Source organism: Aotus nancymaae, unplaced genomic scaffold (assembly GCF_030222135.1).
Source record: "Aotus nancymaae isolate 86718 unplaced genomic scaffold, 86718_ANA_hifiasm-v0.15.2.pri h1tg000076l, whole genome shotgun sequence".
NCBI lineage: Eukaryota > Metazoa > Chordata > Mammalia > Primates > Aotidae > Aotus > Aotus nancymaae.
Genome location: NW_026988491.1, coordinates 10885954 through 10905113, shown reverse-complemented (window position 1 = coordinate 10905113; position 19160 = coordinate 10885954). Strand labels below are relative to the sequence as shown.

General features: G+C 49.8%; 1 protein-coding gene across 1 annotated transcript in view; it reads left to right on the top strand.

Annotated features, from left to right (window-relative positions):
• The first annotated feature begins 1898 nt into the window (after window positions 1-1898).
• Window positions 1899-19160, top strand: part of MYH9 (myosin heavy chain 9) — a 116070-nt gene continuing 98808 nt past the window's right edge. The window contains exon 1 of the mRNA XM_021676246.2: window positions 1899-2063. The gene's annotated coding sequence lies outside the window, so the exon portion shown is untranslated. The remainder of the gene's footprint in view (window positions 2064-19160) is intronic.

The following is a 19160-nucleotide window of genomic DNA, read 5'->3' as shown; positions in this document are numbered from 1 at the left end:
TACATAAAATTTTTTTTTTAATTTAAATTTAAATTTTTAATTTTTATATTTTAGAGATGAGGTTTCGCCATGTTGGACAGGCTGGTTTTGAACTCCGAGGTGATCCACCCGCCTCAGCCTCCCAAAGTGCTGGGATTACATAAAAATTTTAATGACCTTTTTTGGTACTTTTTGACCTATGAATATATCACAGTGTATCACAATGTATTCAATCTCCTAATATATTGTACATTTATTTCTAACATTTAGTGACTATAAACAATGTTGCAAAGAACTTTAAAGTTCATATCTGCGTACTTTTCTAATGTCTTTTCAGATGAATTCTCAGAATTGATCAATATACTTTATCTCTCTTTTTTTTTTTTATCAATATACTTTCTCATCTGTATCTATAAACCTGACCAATATTGGGCATTTTAATTCTTTTTAATTTTTTGAATGAAATAGGTGAAAAATAGCATTCTATGTTGTTTTGTTTGCATTCTGATGACTTTTAAAAATAATTATTGGCCATTTATAATTCTTCTTTAAAGTCACCTGTTCCTGTTTTTGGCCATGTTTATTTTGGAGTCTTTGAGGTTTTTCTCATCAACTGGGAAGAGATCTTTATATATTGCTGATAGTAATTCTTTGTCACAGACTTGCAAAATCTTTTTTTCCCAGCTTTCTTTTGCCTTTAGAACATAGTTTTTTTTTTTTTCTTCTAAAGTTAATTTGGAAGAATGGTTTTGTCATGATAGCAAGAACATTCCAGTAAGAGAGTAATGATGAAAAATTTGCCCTCATAGATATAGAATGTATTATAAAGCTATCATCATTAAAGCATTGTGGGATTGGCACAGGTGCACACAGAAAGATCAATGTATCCAAGTCAGAAACAGCTTCAAGTATAAAATAGTTCAATAGGCAATGGAGGTGCCAAATAAAATCAGTGGGGAAAATAGAGTTTGGATAAATGGCTATTACAAAAATTATGTTAGGTTTCTTCCTCACTAATAAATAAATTTTAAAATAAATTTATTCCAAAAATAAATTCCAAATGGATCAAAATATTTTTCATTTAAAAATGAAAACATTTGTCCCCTCTTGTAGTGGACGGTAACAAACAAGTGCAATTTCTAACAAGTACTTGAGAGGATGTATGCGAGTTAATGACATGGAGTGAAGAGAGGCTCAGAAGGGTATTATTCCAGACAGAGAGAACAGCCAGAGCAAAGATTTGGAGGCTGAAAGGCAGCAGCGTGCTAAATCCAAAGAGGCAGGGTCAGGAATCGAACTCAGGACGCCCACAAAGGAATGCAGGGCTGAGTCCATGCCCGCTCCCACAGGCATCATAATTATGTAAAATAGCGCTTTTCCCATATATGGTACTTAATATCTGTCCTTCTGGTGGGACGACAGGAGTCTCAGAGCACAGCTCGCGGGGCGGGGGTGTCAGAGTTCCAGACCTTCCCAGTAGGCTCCCGCCCGGCCTCGCCCGGCCCAGGCAAGGCACCAAAACCCCGGTCCGGAGCTCTCCGCGCCCCGAGTCGCCGCCTCCTGATTGGATTCCCTCTGTGTCAATCCTTGTCCTAGAACCTGGCTGTCCGTTGGACCCGCCTCAGGGGGCGGAGCTCCCGCCTAGGAAGCGCGGGGGAAGGTGGAGCGGGCGGAGGTGGGGGCGAAAAAGGAGGATGAATCTCCACCCCTCTGGCCGCAGAGGCTCCGCCCATCCCCCGTTTCCACAGGCCAACATGTCTGCCCATCAAGACCAGGCGCGGTCTGCAGTGGGTGAAGCAGGAAGCGGGGCGGGATAGTTCCCCAGGCACCGCCCCGGAGCCGGCTCCTGGCTGGGAATGGGCCCGCGGCTGCGAGGGCGGGGCGGGAAGGCGGCGAGGAGCTGAGCTGGGTGCGGTGAGGCGCGCAGATCACCGCGGTTCCTGGGCAGGGCACGGAAGTCTGAGCGAGGCTGACCTGCTGCAGCTCCCGCCTCGTGCGCTTGCCCCACCCGGCCGCCGCCCGAGCTCTCGAGAAAGTCGTCTCAGGAGAAGCAGCGCCTGTTCCCCGGGCAGATCCAGGTTCAGGTGAGCGAGCCCCACCGCGGTCCCGCCCCGGGCAGGCGGGCGGGGGCGAGACCCGCGGCCGCCGGGTAGACTTGTGGTTCTTGGCCTCGGTGCGGCCCGCCACCCTCGTGGGCGGGTGCGAACGCCGGCGACCGGGGCCCGGCACCGCATCCTGCCCAGGGGCACCGGGACCCCCGCGCGGGCGCTCGGGGAGGGCGCCGCCGGCTGCGAGGCCTCGGGGTGCAGGGGCAGCCCCGGGACCCGGTGCTCCCCGGCGCCCCCCCGTGCCCCCCGGCGCGTTCCCGGGACTGGGCACCGGAGCCGACCTCCCCCTGCCGCTGGGGCACGCGCCCCGCCCTCGCCTCGCCTTGCCCAGGCCCGACTCGGGCAAACTTTTTAACCCGCTCTGTAGCCGCGGCCCCCGGGACGCAGCCGCACGGGTTGGGAGCCCGGGGCAGCTGCTCCCGTGGAAGTTCCCGGCGTCGGAGGCACGGAGGTAACGGGCAGCGGGCACCGTTTGGCAGCTGTCAGGGCGTCCTCCTGAGTCAGAGTCGGCCCGTCCCGCCGCAGACCTTGCACCCGGCCGGGTTTCCGCCTCCGCGGCCGACTTCCTCATTCGCCCGCTGCGGTCGGGCCGGCCGGGGAGGGCCCGGGGGAAGGTGCGGGGGCTGCCCGGACAAGGGGGACCCGGCGGGGACCCGGGCGCGAGGCAGGAAGGGCCACCCCAGCCCCTGCTCCAGCCCTCGACCTCCAACGTCTGTTCCCCCCGGGAGGAAGGCCCGGAATGCGGCAGCCGTCGGGGCCTCCCGGGCGTGCACCTGATTCCACCGCACCCAGGGGCCGTCCCGCCCGAGCGGGGCGCGGGGGCAGCTGGCCCTGCCGTTACCACCAGGCCTGAGCGATTGCTTGTTTCGTGTTTGAGCCAGATCGGAGTTTTCGATTCTCCACTCCCCGCACCCGCTTCCCTGTGCTGGGGTCCTCACCCCATCCTGTTCTGGGGCCACGCCCAGGACACAGGACCGCGGCACCCCTATTCCTCCTGTGAAGCCCCGCTGTTTCAAACTGACATGGAGCACCCCCAGCACTAGCTTGCCGGCTGTCCTGAGGTGGAGGGGTGGGCAGGGTGAGCGCGCGGCCCCACCCATCCGGTGTGGGGAGAAGACTCCTTGGGAAGCCCCAGGTCTTGGAGACTGGCGGCTCTCTCCACCGGGCAGCTGAGAGGCCCAGCCACTTCTCGGTTCACTGCGCCCTTTTCTGGGCTTAACAGGATTTCAAAGTAACTGTTGAGTAACTGTGGAAAGGGAAGAGAGCCTTAGCTCCCTCTCCACGCGGGGCAACACTGTGGCCATTCTAACTCCACTGTCTGGGCCAGGGCTGATCACCTCACCTGATGGCTTAGGAGTCCCTTTTTGGGTAAGGAGGGAGGCCTGTTGAGACAATCACTCAATTAATAATAGTCAGTTTATATACAAGGCTGCTGTGTGGGGGGAAGGGGACACAGATGTGTAATTGAGCAAATATTTAACTGGCCTTTCTGTGCCAGGGACTCTGCCAGGTGGTGGGGGGTGGGAGGTTGAGTAAGACCTGGCCCGTGCCCATGGGCACTTAGAAGAGAACTGAGACAAATCTGTAGATGAGTCTATCGTGAGGTGGAGATGACAGGGACCCCGGAAAGGTACCGTGAGTCATGGAGATTGGGAGAAGGGAGCCAGATTGCCCTGTGAAATCCCGGGGCCCTGCCTCTGCCCTTGGGGAGTTTACAGTCCTCAAGGGGAAAGTGGCAGAACGAGTGAAATACAAAGGCAGCCTGTGATGTGTTTCCCAGGCATGCCATAGACAAAGGACTCGAGGAATTTCAAGGCTGAGAGGGGCCACTTCTCTGGGACAAGGAGGAAGTTGCTATGAGGGAGCAGCACATTGCAGGTTTGGCAAACTGAGGCAAGCACGCGGTGTTAGAAAGTGAGGAGCCTCTTAGTGGGTAATTGGGGGATAATTAAAAACATGGAGAGATTTCTCAGTGTAATTTAAGAGCCACTGTGCCCTCCATGACTGTGGGGAGACACCAAAGAGCTTCATTCTTCACGCTCAGCAAGCCCTGGCAGTATAGGTGGGCAGATCCAGGTGTCTGGAGAGCCGGGCGTTGGCAGACTCTGTTTGGGGAGTTCTCCAGCCCTGGAGAGAAGAGCAGCATTCTGTGGGGCTGCTCATCTGAAAGGTCCGGGAGGGTAGAGGAGAGGGAGGATCAGGGCCCTGGCTTTCTTGCTTTTATTTTTAAACTTTTTAACCTAAGGGGTTGGAGATGGGACAGCTTCTCTCTTGTAGGATGAAGGACGCATGTTAATCACAGCCTGTCTTTTGCCCGCTCTTGCTCCAGAAAAAAAAACAAAACAAGGATGTGTTAGCTCTTTAAAAGAAGAAAAACACACTCAAAAAATGCAGCATTGTTGTGTAGCCTGGTAGGGTGTTGCTAGAAACCAGGCTGGCTGTGCTTCCTTGACTTCCTCTTCTAGCTAATCCTTCAGTAAAGTACTTAAGACACCCCTTACCAGCTTGACATCTTTATTTCAAAAGGAGCTGAGGGGCTGGCTGTTGTTTTCCTCCGAGCCTGGCCCTACCCTTCTCTTGGAGGGGGAGAAAGAGAAACCCAAAGCAAAGGAAAAAAAAAATCTATGTCTTGACAGCTTCCTCCTAAGCATCATGTTCCAAAAATATTTAGAATAACAAAATCTGTGTGTCGTCTTAATTAAACAAACGACCTAATTTACTGAGCATAAAACAGCATCTCTGCCTGCTGGGGCAGGAAGTACATTTCCCTTTGTGCAGCCCCAGAGAGTCACTGCCTCTCAGCCTTAACCCTTGATGTGCTGAGACCCTGGGCTGGAGTCCTCTGCTGACAAAAGAATGCAGCCCTGGTAGTGCTGCTCCTGTGGCTTACTGAATCCCATTGTTAGAGCTGGGAAGAGTGGGGTAGTGGAGAGACATGAGCTTTGGAAACAGGCAGAGTTCAAATCCTGACCCTGCCACTTACTAGCTTTGTGACCTTAGGCAAGTCATATAGCCTTGTTGCCTTAATGTGCTTATGTGTAATATGGGAATCAAGATACTACTCTGCGGGGTTAGATGTGTTAACTGAAAGAAATAATGTATGTATACAGCCTAAGATGTACTGGCTGTATGTATAATATATATGTAATATACATGTAACATATATAACATGTAATATACAATATATGTGTATATGTATATGTGTCTATAACTTGTATATGTATATATTAATATATGCATTTATTATATATAAATGTAATATATATAATAAATATATGTGTGTGTGTGTGTGTGTGTGTGTGTATATATGTATGGTTTTTTTTTGAGACAGAGTCTTGCTCTTTTGCCCAGGCTGGAATGCAATGGTGGGATCTCAGCTCACTGCAACCTCCTCCTCCCAGGTTCAAGCAATTCTCCTGCCTCAGCCTCCTGAGTAGCTGGGATTACAGGTGCCCACCATCACATCCTGCTAATTTTTTGTTTTTAGTAGAGACCAGGTTTCACCATGTTGGCCAGGCTGGTCTCGGTCTCCTGACCTCAGGTGATCCACCTATGTCCTCCTCCCACAGTGCTGGAATTACAGGCCTGAGCCACCATGCCTGGCTTGTATATGTTTTGTTTTCTTTTTTTTTTTTTGAGACGGAGTCTCTGTTGCCTAGGCTAGAGTGCAGTGGCACGATCTCAGTTCGCTGCAACCTCTGTCCCCTAGGTTCAAGTGATTCTTCTGCCTCAGCCTCCTGAGTACCCGAGTAGCTGGGATTACAGGTGCCTGCTACCACACCCAGCTAATTTTTGTATTTTTAATAGAGTTGATGTTTCACCATGTTGGCCAGGCTGGTCTTGAACTTCTGACATCAAATGATCCACCCACTTTGGCCTCCCAAAGTGCTAGGATAACAGGCGTGAGCCACCATGCCTGGTCCCCTACCCTTTCTGTTTTTTTGAGACAGGGTCTTACTCTGTCACCTAGCCTGGAGTGCGTGGCACGATCTCAGCTTACTGCAACCTCTGCCTCCTGGGTTTAAGCAATTATTGTGCCTCAGCCTCCTGAATACCTGGGACTACAGGCACCCGCCACCACGCCTGGCTAATTTTTTTGTATTTTTAGTAGAGACGGTGTTTTACCATGTTGGCCAGGCTTCTCTCAAACGCCTGACCTCAGGTGATCCACCCATCTGGCCTCTCAAACTGTTGGGATTATGGGTGTGAGCAATGGCACCTGGCCCGCCCCCCGACCTTTTTTTTTTTTTTTTTTTTTTTGAGACGGAGTTTCGCTCTTGTTACCCAGGCTGGAGTGCAATGGCGTGATCTCGGCTCACCGCAACCTCTGCCTCCTGGGTTCAGGCAATTCTCCTGCCTCAACCTCCTGAGTAGCTGGGATTACAGGCACGCACCACCATGCCCAGCTAATTTTTTGTATTTTTAGTAGAGACGGGGTTTCACCATGTTGACCAGGATGGTCTCGATCTCTTGACCTCGTGATCCACCCGCCTTGGCCTCCCAAAGTGCTGGGATTACAGGCGTGAGCCACCGTGCCCGGCCCTTTTTTTTTTTTTTTTTTTAAATATAATTGATCAGTCTTAACTCCCTGGGTTATCAGGTTGAAGGGGTGGGGGTGAGGGTGGGGGATAGATTGTTTTCCTGGCTTCTAGCTTGGTGTTCTTTCTATCCCTATGCAGTACAAGGCATGCATGTATTGTGCTTGTGGACTGTGACACCCAAGTGGTGAATACGCAGGTGGCTCTGAGGCCCATCTGCTGATACTTTTGGATGCACTTGGTGATGAACTTGTGCTGAGTAACCTCTTCACAGGGCCCTGGCTGGGCCAGAAGGTGTGCAGACTGTGGTTTTAGTTCCAACACATGGTTTCCCGTGGTCTAGGAGATAGCCAAAGGGCTATACAGGAAGAGGACTGCACTTGGGTGACTGGAGACCTTGCTTCCAACTCTGGCTCTGGGCAAGGGAAGGTTTGATTTCCTTTTTGTTTTTGATTTAGTTTTGAAGCAGGTCTTGCTCTGTTGCCCAGGCTGTCGTGCAGTAGCATGATCATAACTCACTGCAGCCTTAAATTCCTAGGCTCAAGCAGTTCTCCTGCCTCAGCCTCTTAAGTAGGCAGGACTACAAGTGCACACCACTACCCCTGGCTACTTTTTGTGTTTTTTGTAGGGATGGGATCTTGCTGTGTTGCCCAGGCTAGTCTCAGACTCCTGGGCTCAATCGACTTTCCTGCCTCAGCCTCCCAGAGTGCTGGGATTACAGGTGTGAAATATTGCACCTGACCAGAAGGTTTGATTTCCTAGGAGGTGCCGTATCTCCCTAAAAAGACATCATACCAGCTTATGTGCCCACAAGTTATGTGTGGGAGTACCTGAGAAACTGAAAAATTAAGAAGTAAATTTATTTATTTATTTATTTATTTATTTTAGATGGGTTCTTACTCTGTTGCCCAGGCTAGAATGCCCCATAAGCTCTTGGCTCACTGCAGCCTCCGCCTCCTGGGTTCAAGCAATTTTCCCACCTCAGCCTCCTGAGTAGCTGGGATTACAGGGGTGTACCACCATACCCAGCTAATTTTTGTATTTTTTTTTTTATCTCTTCAGTATTCTGAAAATTTTGTATTTTTAGTAGAGATGGGGTTTCACCATGTTGGCCAGGCTGGTCTCCTGACCTCAGGTGATCCACCCACCTTGGCCTCCCAAAGTGCTGGAATTGCAGGCATGAGCTACCGCATCCTGCAAAATTAAGTAATTTTAATTTCCTATGTACTCTTTTTTTTTTTTTTTTGAGATGGAGTCTTGCTCTGTTTCCCAGGCTGGAGTGCAGTGGCACAATCTCAGCTTACTGTAGCCTCTACCTCCCGGGTTCAAGCCATTCTCCTGCCTCAACCTCCCAAATAGCTGAGATTACAGGCTCCTGTCACCACACCTGGCTAATTTTTGCATTTTTAATAGAGACCAGATTTCACCATATTGGCCAGGCTGGTGTTGAACTCCTGACCTCAGGTGATCTGCCCGCCTCGGCCTACCAGAGTGCTGGGATTACAGGTGTGAGCCATCGTGCCTGGCCAGCACTCTTGTACCTTATTGATGGGAGCGTATATTGTATAACCCTGTTTTTAGATGGTCATTTTGGCCTAGGCATGGTGGCTAACACCAGTAATCCCAGCACTTTGGGAGGCCGAGTCGGGGAGGAATACTTGAGCCCAGGAGTTTGAGATCAACCTGGGCAATGTAGGGAGATTCTATCGCGTTAAACAACAAAAAGAAGGTTATTTGGCAATATCTGTCAAAGCATAGTCCTTCTGCCTGCATTCTAGGAATTTATCTCACAGATAAACTCAAATGTGCTAAAGGAAATGTCTGAGAATATTCATTGCAGCATTGACATAGAAAATGACAGGAAACAGGTTGTTTATTAAAAAGGCCAACTAAATCATGGCATAGCTGTACAGTAGAAATCCTTGCAGCCCTTTGAAAAATGAGGCCAATCCATAACAATCTTGGCTCAGTGCAACCTTTGCCTCCTAGGTGCAAACAATTCTCCTGCCTCAGCCTCCTGAGTAGCTGGGATTACAAGCGTGCGCCACTACACCCAGCTAAATTTTTAAATATTTTCAGTAGAGGCGGGGGTTTCACCATGTTGTCCAGGCTGGTCCTGAACCCCTGACCTCAGGTAATCTACCCACTTCTTCTTCCCAAAGTGTCGGGATTACAGGCATGAGCAACTGCGCCCGGCCATGATGTCCTTAAAGAATAGAAAATTCAGCCAGTTCTTAATTTTCTTACCTCTAAAAATAAGGGGGTCCAGCTGGCCAGTCTGTAGTTCTCAACTTTAAAGTGCATTGCTTTAGGTTCCATGTTACATATTGAATGCCTATCTTGTACAAGGAAGGAGGGAAGGGTCTTTGTGCTTGAAACCTTTGGGTCCTGCTTTCTTCCCATGATGTCACATCACTAGAGTAACCCCTTAAATTGAAGTCCCTTCTGATCCACTTCCTCATATTCTGGAAAATGGAGATAATTTTGCTTTTTCTTTGCTGTATGAGAGGAGAAATCCTGCATGTATGTCTGGAAAGCATTTTGGGATACCCTCTTGCAAGGTTTCCATAATTTGCTAGGCTCCAAATCATAAGCTATCTTGTCCTGGGGAGCTTACCCCAACCTGAAGCCCAACCCAGGTCCTCACATACCTGTCCTTTTTTTTTTTTTTGAGACAGTCTCACTCTGTTGCCCGGGCTGGAGTGCAGTGGTGCAATCTGTTCACTGCAACCTCTGCCTCTCAGGTTCCAGTGATTCTCCTGCCTCACTCTCCTGAGTAGCTGGAATTACAGGCACCTGTCACCACACCTAGCTAATTTTTGTATCTTTAGTAGAAACAGGGTTTCTCCATATTGGCCAGGCTGATCTCAAACTCCTGACCTCAGGTGATCCACCCGGCTCAGCCTTCCAAAGTGCTGGGATTACAGGCGTGAGCCACTTCGCTCGGCCACCTGGCCTTCTTTTTTAACTTGGAGTCATTGTATCCACTAGTATGCCCCTTCCCACTTTGTCCCTAATTTCCCCTGAGACATCTGGCCTGTGATTTTTATGTATAAAAACACTGGAAAAGCCCAAATTCTTGAGAAAATATGATCAGGGAGTGTTTTGAATTGGAGGTCCCTGACCCCCTCTCAAGGACGTCTGTCTTTCGCCTTGGATGGTGTGGGCTCTGGAGGAGCTACCGGCGCTGCTGCGCTCGGTTGACTCCTTTCATGACTGAGGTCTGGAAGACCCCATCAGGGTCCTGAGGTCCTGCAAAGCAGCCTCCAGGCCTCCTGGGGGAATGTCATGAGTCACACATGAGTACACGCTGTGAGCCTGGCTCTAAAATGGGACCGCCACTGCACGGGCAGGCGGCCTGTATCTGTACCCAGCCTCCTGTCCCTTGTGCTTAGATGGCATAAATATTTGGGAGGCAGGAGGGGAGCTGCCCACTCAGAGGCATGTCTTTTTAAAAAGTAACCTAGGCAGGCTTCTGTTGGAATTACTCAGGTTCCCATTCCCACGACTAGCTTCTCAAGCCTGAGATGATTCAGCACCCAGGCAGGTGTCCCCAGAGAAGGCCCTTGGCTGGCCTTCTGCCGAGGGCCGGACCAGCTGGGAGTCCCTCAGTGGCTGTCTGCATCTCTAAGCCGGGACCCTCCTGCTGTGGCTGGAGGGAGCCTTATGGGGCTTTCTGGAAGGGTGTGGCTTCCTGCCACGCAGGTTGGGCTGAGGCCTGTAGTGCGGTTACAGGTAGCTGATCTCCTCCACCCTGGTGTCACTTCCTTGGTACCTCTCAGAGGCCCTTATTGTCCTTATGGTGTGTCCCAGAGGAGAAAGGCAGCTTCTCAGGGAGGTCCCTCTCTCACCTTCTTGGGCCAGCATGATGCGTCTCTGTACATTTTTTTTTTTTTTTTTTTGAGACGGAGTTTCGCTCGTTACCCAGGCTGGAGTGCAATGGCGCGATCTCGGCTCACTGCAACCTCCGCCTCCTGGGTTCAGGCAATTCTCCTGCCTCAGCCTCCTGAGTAGCTGGATTACAGGCACGCGCCACCATGCCCAGCTAGTTTTTTGTATTAGTAGAGACGGGGTTTCACCATGTTGATCAGGATGGTCTCGATCTCTTGACCTCGTGATCCACCCGCCTCGGCCTCCCAAAGTGCTGGGATTACAGGCTTGAGCCACCGTGCCCGGCCCATTTTTTTTTTTTTTGAGATGGAGTCTCACTCTTGTTGCCCAGGCTGGAGTGCCATGACTCTATCTCGGCTCACCTCAACCTCTGCCTCTAGGAGTCAAGCAATTTTCCTGCCTCAGCCTCCCAAGTAGCTGGGATTACAGGCATGCGCCACCATGCCTGGCTAATTTTTTTTTTTTTTTTTTTTTGTATTTTTAGTAGAGATGGGATTTCTCCATGTTGGTCAGGCTGTTCTCGAACTCCTGATCTCAGGTGATCTGCCCATCTTGGCCTCCCAAAGTGCTGGGATTATAAGCATGAGCCACTGCGCCTGGCCTCTCTGTACAATTTTTAATGTGTTGGAGGAGCTCAAAGCTAATCTCTTTTAGTAGGTTGCCACTCACCAAAAGGACATTTACATTTTGGGAACATGGGTCTTAGAAAGAAGAGCCTTTCTTCTTTCATTTTAACTCTAATTTGAAATGATCCCTTGCTTAAAAGAAACAGCAACAATAATGAAATGAAAACCCTCCTGACTGAATTTAGAATTATAGAATGCCTGGCTGGAAGAAATCTTGGGAATATTTAAAATAATATATATATTTTTCTAATTAGAGAAAGGGTGATTTGCCCAAGCTCATTCAGTGAATCAGTAGAAAACCTTGGCCCCTGGTTTCACTCATCCCCGGTGCCTTCCAAATCAGGAGGCTTCATTTAAACGTGTTTTCTAAATGGTGAGTCTCCCTTTTTTTAATGTTTCTGCCCTGTTTAGCCAAGCAACACATACTTAGCTCCTTTAATCTTTCCTTAAGAGTCTATTCTACTTTCTTCGTCTTTTTTGTTTGTTTTTTGGTGAGGGGGCACTAGGGTTAAGGAATGGGGTGGGAAGTGTTTTGGGTTTCTCTGAACTTCTTCCAGCTGGACGTGACCACTTGGGCTGAAAGTTCCCACAGCTCGAAAAATCAATATTTCACGTGGAGTGGTGCCAGGTAGCAGGGTGGGCCACTCAGAAAGCCACACTGCTGTCCACTGCCCTCAGCCAGCCCTGATTTCTAGTAACTTTGGGTCACTTAATGTCTTGGGCGATAATTTGTTGTATTTTCAACACAAAATGCATGGGAGAAGGGACAAAGCAAGGGTTTGGGGTCAGGCAGAGCTGTGACCAGACCACCTGCCTTTTCTCCTGCTGCTCGCCTTAGTTTTCCCATCTGCACCATGGAGAAGCCTCTTTCTTAGCATTATAAATGGATGTGAAGTGGTCTGTACCTCCTCTTCCCCCCTCCTCTGCCTCGTCTTTTTTTTTTTTTTTTGAGACGGAATTTTGCTCTTGTTGACCAGGCTGGAGTGCAGTGGCTCTATCTCGGCTCACCGCAACCTCCGCCTCCCGGGTTCAGGCAGTTCTGTGCCTCAGCCCCCTGAGTAGCTGAGATGACAAGGCGCCTGGCACCACACCCGGCTAATATTTTTTTTTTTTTTCTGGTAGAGACGGGGTTTCACCATCTTGGGCAGGTTGGTCTTGAACTCTTGACCTCATGATCCACCCCCTTTGGCCTCCCAAAGTGCTGGGATTACAGGCGTGAGCCACTGCACCCAGCCTCTTCTTTTTTTTAGAGATAGTGTCTTGCTTTGTTGCCCAGGCTGGAATGTGGTGGTGCAGTAACAACTCACTACAGCCTCGGCCTCCGTCTGAAGTGTTCCTCCCACCTCAGCCACCTGAGTAGCTGGGACCACAGGCATGCACCAACACACCTGGCTAATTTTCTTTCTTTTTTGGTAGAGACTGAGTTTTGCCATTTACCCAGGCTCGTCTCAAACTCTTGAGCTCAAGCAATCCACCTGCCTTGAAGCACCCAGCTTCTCCTTTTCTTCATACTAACATCAACATCATCCCTCCTTGGGTAGTAGGAAATACATTTTCAAGTTTTAAAGATTTCATATTTATCCAACAAGACTGTCCCTTGATAACAAGGTGTGGTGATGAGGATGACTGAGGAACCTGCTGGAACTCGCCCCCAGCATTGATGCTGGGGTTTCTGATGCCTGCAACTTTTGCATCATTTTCCCAAACAGTACAGTTCATCTCGTCACACTGATCCGAGCTGGTTTAAGTGTTTTTTCTTTTTAGAAAGACTGTTACAAAGCAATAGAGAGGCACCTTTATTTAGAGTTGTCTGTGTTCAAAAACCACTGCGTTTCCTGTGTTTTACATTAAGTCATTGAGCTAGAGAAGGCAGCTTCCTGTCTGATAAATATAAAGAACGAGGCATTTGGGACAGTTTGGGTGACTTAATCTAACTGAGCCAGAATGGCAGAGAAGATTTGAGAACTCGCTGGCCTGTGTGTCAAAGGCAGGGTCTTCTTTCATTTCTGTCCTCAGGCTGAAACCCCATGTCTGGAACAGTAAGAGTCGGCTCCTAGTCCTTGTTGCACAAATGAGGTTCAAGTCTCACTGGTGTCTTCACTTCTTTTTTTTTTTTTTTTTTTTTTGAGGTGGAGTCTCGCTCTGTTGCCCAGGCTGGAATGCAGTGGCATGATCTCGGGTCACTGCAGACTCTGCCTCCCAGGTATAAACGATTCTCCTGCCTCAGCCTCCCAAGTAGTTGGGATTATAGGCATGCACAACCACACCCAGCTAATTTTTGTGTTTTTAGTAGAGATAGGATTTCACCATGTTGGCCAGGTTGGTCTCAAACTCCTGACCTCAGGTGATCGATCCGCCTCAGCCTCCCAAAGTGTTGGGATTGATTACAGGCATGAGCCACCGCGCCCAGCTGGTATCTTCACTTCTAAGCCTGTGATGGGGAGGCCTGGACAGCCAAAAGCTTTTGAATGCCAGTTAGTGACCTCTTCGTTTTATGAAACACTGAAGGAGTAGTCCCTGGGAGGAGAAAGGTGGTGGCAGGGAGGCATTTTAAAGCTTTTATTTTTTATATTTAAGATCCAAGTATTGGGTGTAAGGGAGTTGCCCTTTGCCCAGTCAGTCTGCAGAGACTCCCTAAGCTCCAGCTGTGTGGTCTGCACTGTGCTGGCTTGGTGTGGCTCAGCAGGGATGGAGGCCTAACAGCCCATCCCTGCCACCAAGCAGCGTTATCCTCCAAGGATAAGGAGTTGGGATACTGAGGCAAGCCCATGCTGCCCTGAGTCACTGGAGACATCTGAGCATCTTGAGCCAGGTTTCTGGAGGCTAGGATTGCCTGGCAGGAGGAGGGAAGATGGGAAGGTGGACATGGAAGGGAGGAAGAGCTGCAGCCTAGAAATCAGGATATCTGGGTCTACATCCCAGCCTTGCTATTAATTATAATTATTAAAATTTATCGGCCCGGCGCGGTGGCTCACGCCTGTAATCCCAGTACTTTGGGAGGCCAAGGTGGGTGGATCACCTGAGGTGAGGAGTTTGAGACCTACCCAACATGGTGAAAAACCCTGTCTCTACTAAACATACAAAATTAGCCGGGTGCGGTGGTGCATACCTGTATTCCCAGCTACTCGAGAGGCTGAGGCAGGAGAATTGCTTGAATCTGAGAGGCGGAGGTTGCAGTGAGCTGCGATTGTGCTATTGCACTGCAGCCTGGGCAACAAGAGCGAAACTCCATCTCAAAAAAAAAAAAAATTATAGAGCACTTGTATGTACTAGGTACCATGCTGATGCTTTTAAAAAATTATTATTTTATTTAAAGTTGTTTCATTAAAAAAATTTTAACTTACATTTTAAAAAATGGGCTGGGCGTGGTGACTCACGCCTATAATCGTAGCATTTTGGGAAGCTAAAGCAGGTGGATCACCTGAGGTCAGGAGTTTGAGATCAGCCTGGCTGGCCAACATGGTGAAAACCCGTCTCTACTAAAAATACAAAAATTAGCTGCGAGTGGTGGTGCGGGTGTGTAATCCCAGCTACTCGGGAGGCTGAGGCAGGGAAATCACTTGAATTCGGGAGCTGGAGGTTGCAGTGAGCCAAGATCATGGCATTACACTCCATCCTGGGCAAAAGAGTGAGACCCTGTCTTAAAAAAAAAAAAAAAAAAAGGAGATGGGAGTCTCACCAGGTTGGTCTAAAACTTCTGCTGGCCTCAAGTGATCCTCCTGCCTTGGCCTCTCAGTGTGCTGGGATTATAGGCGTGGGCCACCACCGTACCCACACCTGGCCATGCTAGGGCTTTTACATGGATTATCATTTAATTCTTCCCTTGTTTCCATGAGGTAGGAACTTATCCTCAGTTTTGCAGATGGGGATACTGTGCAGGGATTGAAACTCGGGTGTGTCAGCTCCTGACTCTCTGTGGCCTTGGAGACGCCCTGCACTCCCGGACTTGTGTTTCCTCACTTGGCGGTGAGTGGTTGGGCTGGTCCTTGAAGCCACCACCCTTGCCAGTGGCTGAGTATTCATTCAGTGGGCAGAGAGAATGTTGGGCTGCAGCAGAATGGGACCTCCCGTACTGCAGTTGGCAACCCACAGCGGGGTTTCCGGGTCAGCAGTGTTGCCGTGGCTACTGACTTCACCTTTAACCCCACTGGCCACTTTTCGAATGAATGTGGTTGGTCCTAAGGGAGAGCAGGTGGAAAGACCCTGCCCCCAGTGTGAATCCAGGTACTGCTGTTCCTGCCTGAATACTGCCTTCTGGGGAAGCAGGTAGCTAGATGACTGGCCGTCATCTTGCCTAGTGGACTCTTGACATCAGCCCACTTGAAACTGTTGGGTTCCTTTCTTCCTTTGTATGTCCACCCATCAGATCCATAGTCATTCGGTAGTGACTCCTTAGAACTTATTCTAGGTACAAGGCATGGGCTGGGTGCTGGGAATATAGAGGTAAAGGAAACATGGGCCCTTGTTTCCTTTATAGCTGATGGTCTCCCACCAGATACAGATGTTGGGAACCCAGGGGGAAGGGTTGGGGGAGTCTGAGAAGGCTTCCTGGAGGAGGCAGCCTCTGAAATTGTGAAGTAGAGACATGGTGTGGCAAGTCCAGAGAGCAGGGCTGGGACCTTGTTCAGTTGCCCAGACTCAGGCAGAGCTTTGTTCAGGGGTGATTCAGGGTGGCGAAGGCCCTGTGAGTCACCTGGGACTGGCGAAACGTTTCCTCTCCTCCTTAGGCCAAGACCAGCCCCTTCATAGGTCAAGACAGCCCATGAAGGCTTGCTTCCTTGTCCCATTTCCCAGGAAATGTGGGAGTGCAGGATTCCATTCCCAGGTCGCTCACCTCGGGGTGGATGCTGGGAATGCTGCCTGCGCCTTCTGGTTGTGTGGTCAGCACATTTTTCCAGCCAAAGGACTTGGGATGAGATGTTTCATGGAATACTGATAGAGACATAATTGTAATTAGAATCAGTTCTTCTCTTGTTATTTATTTATTTATTTATTATTATTACTGTTTTTTGAAACAGTCTCACTCTGTTACCCAGGCTGGAGTGTACTGGTGCAATCTCGGCTCACTGCAACCTCTACCTCCTGGGTTCAAGCAATTCTCCTGCCTCAGCCTCCCAGGTAGCTGGGATTAAAGGCACCAGCCACCACACCTGGCTGATTTTTGTATTTTTAGTAGAGATGGGGTTTCACTATGTTGGCCAGGTCACAATTCATATTTTAATGACTCTCTTATGTCCACTGAGGGGAGGGACCATTTTTCATGTTGCCAGAAAGTTCCGTGGGTTTTACTGACTCTTTTGGAAATTCATTCAGCAAATGTATCCAGTACCTCTATTCTAGATCTAGGCCAGAAATGGCCCACTGGTCAGGATGCAGATGAATGAGAGGTCCCAGGCCCTGTCCTGGAGGGGCTCGCAGTGAAGACTAGGAACATACCACTTCACTCTGGTGTTGTGGTTGTGTTTGAGGGGGCTGAGGAGGTGGTGGCTGCTTGGATGCCCAATACCAGTTGATTCCAGTCGATGGAAAACAGGTAAAACCACTTTGTCACTAGTGGTGAGAAAGCTTAGGAACAGGGAGCTCGCAGATCTTTCTGGGCTTTTGGAGGAGACTCTTCAACCTGTTCACTCCTCCTCTGCTCTGTGTGTCATTTCTAAGGCCCCTGGCCAGAAAACCCATCGGGAGGAAGTGAGGGAGCGAAAAAGTCTCCAAGGGACCAACGAGGAGGCTCGGGAAGTAGCCCTGGGCCCTACTGAGAGAGACCTTATAGAGGGTGGCAGGGGGGCAGGGGCAGGGGGAGGACAGTGGGATGGAGTGGTCTTGGAAAGTTGAAAGGTCACTGGCAGGGGACTGACTTGGGCTCTGCTGAGGCCGGTGTCTTTCCTTGGCTGGCGTGAGAATGGTAGCAACAGGTTGCAACAGTTTAGTTTTGTTGTAAAGAGGAAGTTTCAGAATCCTAGTGGCTACTTTTGAGCAGACAGATGTTTGTAGAAAGAGGATTTGGGCCGGGCGCGATGGCTCAGGCCTGTAATCCCAGTACTTTGGGAGGCTGAGGTGGGCAGATCACGAAGTCAGGAGTTCGAGAGCAGCCTGACCAACATGGTGAAACCCCGTCTCTACTAAAAATACAAAAATTAGCTGCGTGCGGTGGTGGGCGCCTGTAATCCCAGCTATTCGGGAGGTTGAGGCAGGAGAATTGCTTGAACCGAGGAGGTGGAGGCTGCAGTGAGCAGAGATTGTGCCACTGCACTCCAGCCTGGATGAGACAGTAAGACAACGTCTGGATGGGGAGGGGGGAATAATATTTAGGGGAGGGACTAAGGGGAGAAGGTGAGTGTCAAGAAGCTAGAAATTGGAACGCAAGAGTTGACTTTAGGCCGGGCGCAGTGGCTGACGCCTATAATCCCAGCACTTTGGGAGGCCGAGGCGGGTGGATCACGAGGTCAAGAGATCGAGACCATCCTGGTCAACATGGTGAAACCCCGTCTCTACTAAAAATACAAAAAATTAGCTGGGCATGGTGGCGCGCGCCTGTAATCCCAGCTACTCAGGAGGCTGAGGCAGGAGAATTGCTTGAACCCAGGAGGCGGAGGTTGTGGTGAGCCGAGATTGCGCCATTGCACTCCAGCCTGGGTAACAAGAGCGAAACTCCATCTCAAAAAAAAAAAAAAGAGTTGACTTTGCTCTGGTATTTCCTTTCATTCCAGAGAAAGGCTTCCTGGGCCGGGTGTTGTGGCCTCCTCTTTTGGCCTCCAAGAGCAGTCCCCCCCACCCCCGCCCCCTCACCCCTTCCAAAGTCTTTTTGCTCCCCACCCCGCCGAGGGCACGAACGGCGCTGGGGGCCCAGGTGGTCACGGTGGCCACCGCTGCCCTTGTGTGTTGCAGGTTTGCCAGGCTCCTTGCATCCCCTCCAGCCTGCTCTTGGAACCTGGATCAGCACCAGGCCTCTTGGGTTTGAGGTTTCAAACTGAGCTCTGTCACAGTCCCTAATACCCTCCCACAGTTAAATACGAACTCAACAAAAACACAACCTAAATCTTAACCTGTTTTTTTTTTTAATTACTGTCAATTTTTTTTTTTTTTTTAGAGACAGGGTCTCACTCTTTCTTTTGCCCAGGCTGGAGTGCAGTGACAGTCATAGCTTATTGCAGCCTCAACCTCCTGGGCTCAAGTGATCCTCCCACCTCAGCCTCCCAAGTAGCTGGGACTACAGGTATGTATCACCACACCTGACTGATTTTAAAATTTTTGGTAGGAATGGGGTCTTACTGTGTTACCCAGCCTGGTCTTGAACTCCTGGGTTCAGGTGATCCTCCTGTCTCAACCTCCCAAAGTGCTGGGATTACAGATGTGAGCCACTGCACCTGGCCTGAATTTATACTATTTAGACTTATTTAGTAGCTGTTATATTAGAGGAAGGAGAGGTGAGTACAAGGAATAGAGAAAGCAAGAGGAAGTGGGGCGTGGGACAGGGAGTGGCTGACTTCAGAAGCGGCAGCTGGGTTTACATCCCATTTTTATTCAGTTTATTTGTTCATTAAATACGTGCTGGTCTCGATTCTCAGTTGCTAGAGACTGTTCTAGGTTCTGGGGACACATCATTGAATAAGGCTAAGGCAACTGAAATCCCTGCAGTTTCCTCTCTAGTAGCAGAAACAGACAACAATCAAACACACTTACTAGGTAGGTCAAGACTCAGTAAGAGCTGTAGAGAGCCCAAGTCAGGTGAGGGGATATGTTGAGAGGTAATAAATTGCTCAGGCAGCCAGGCACAAGGGCTCATGCCTGTAATCTCAGCATTTTGGGAGGCTGAGGCGGGTGGATCCCCTGAGGTCAGGAGTTCGAGACCAGCCTGGCCAACACAGCAAAACTCTATCTCTATTAAAATTACAAAAATTAGCTGGGCATGGTGGTGTGTGCCTGTAACCGCAGCTACCTGGGATGCCGAGGCCGGGGAATTGCTTGAACCTGGGAGGTGGAGGTTGTAGTGAGCCGAAGTGGCACCACTGCACTCCAGC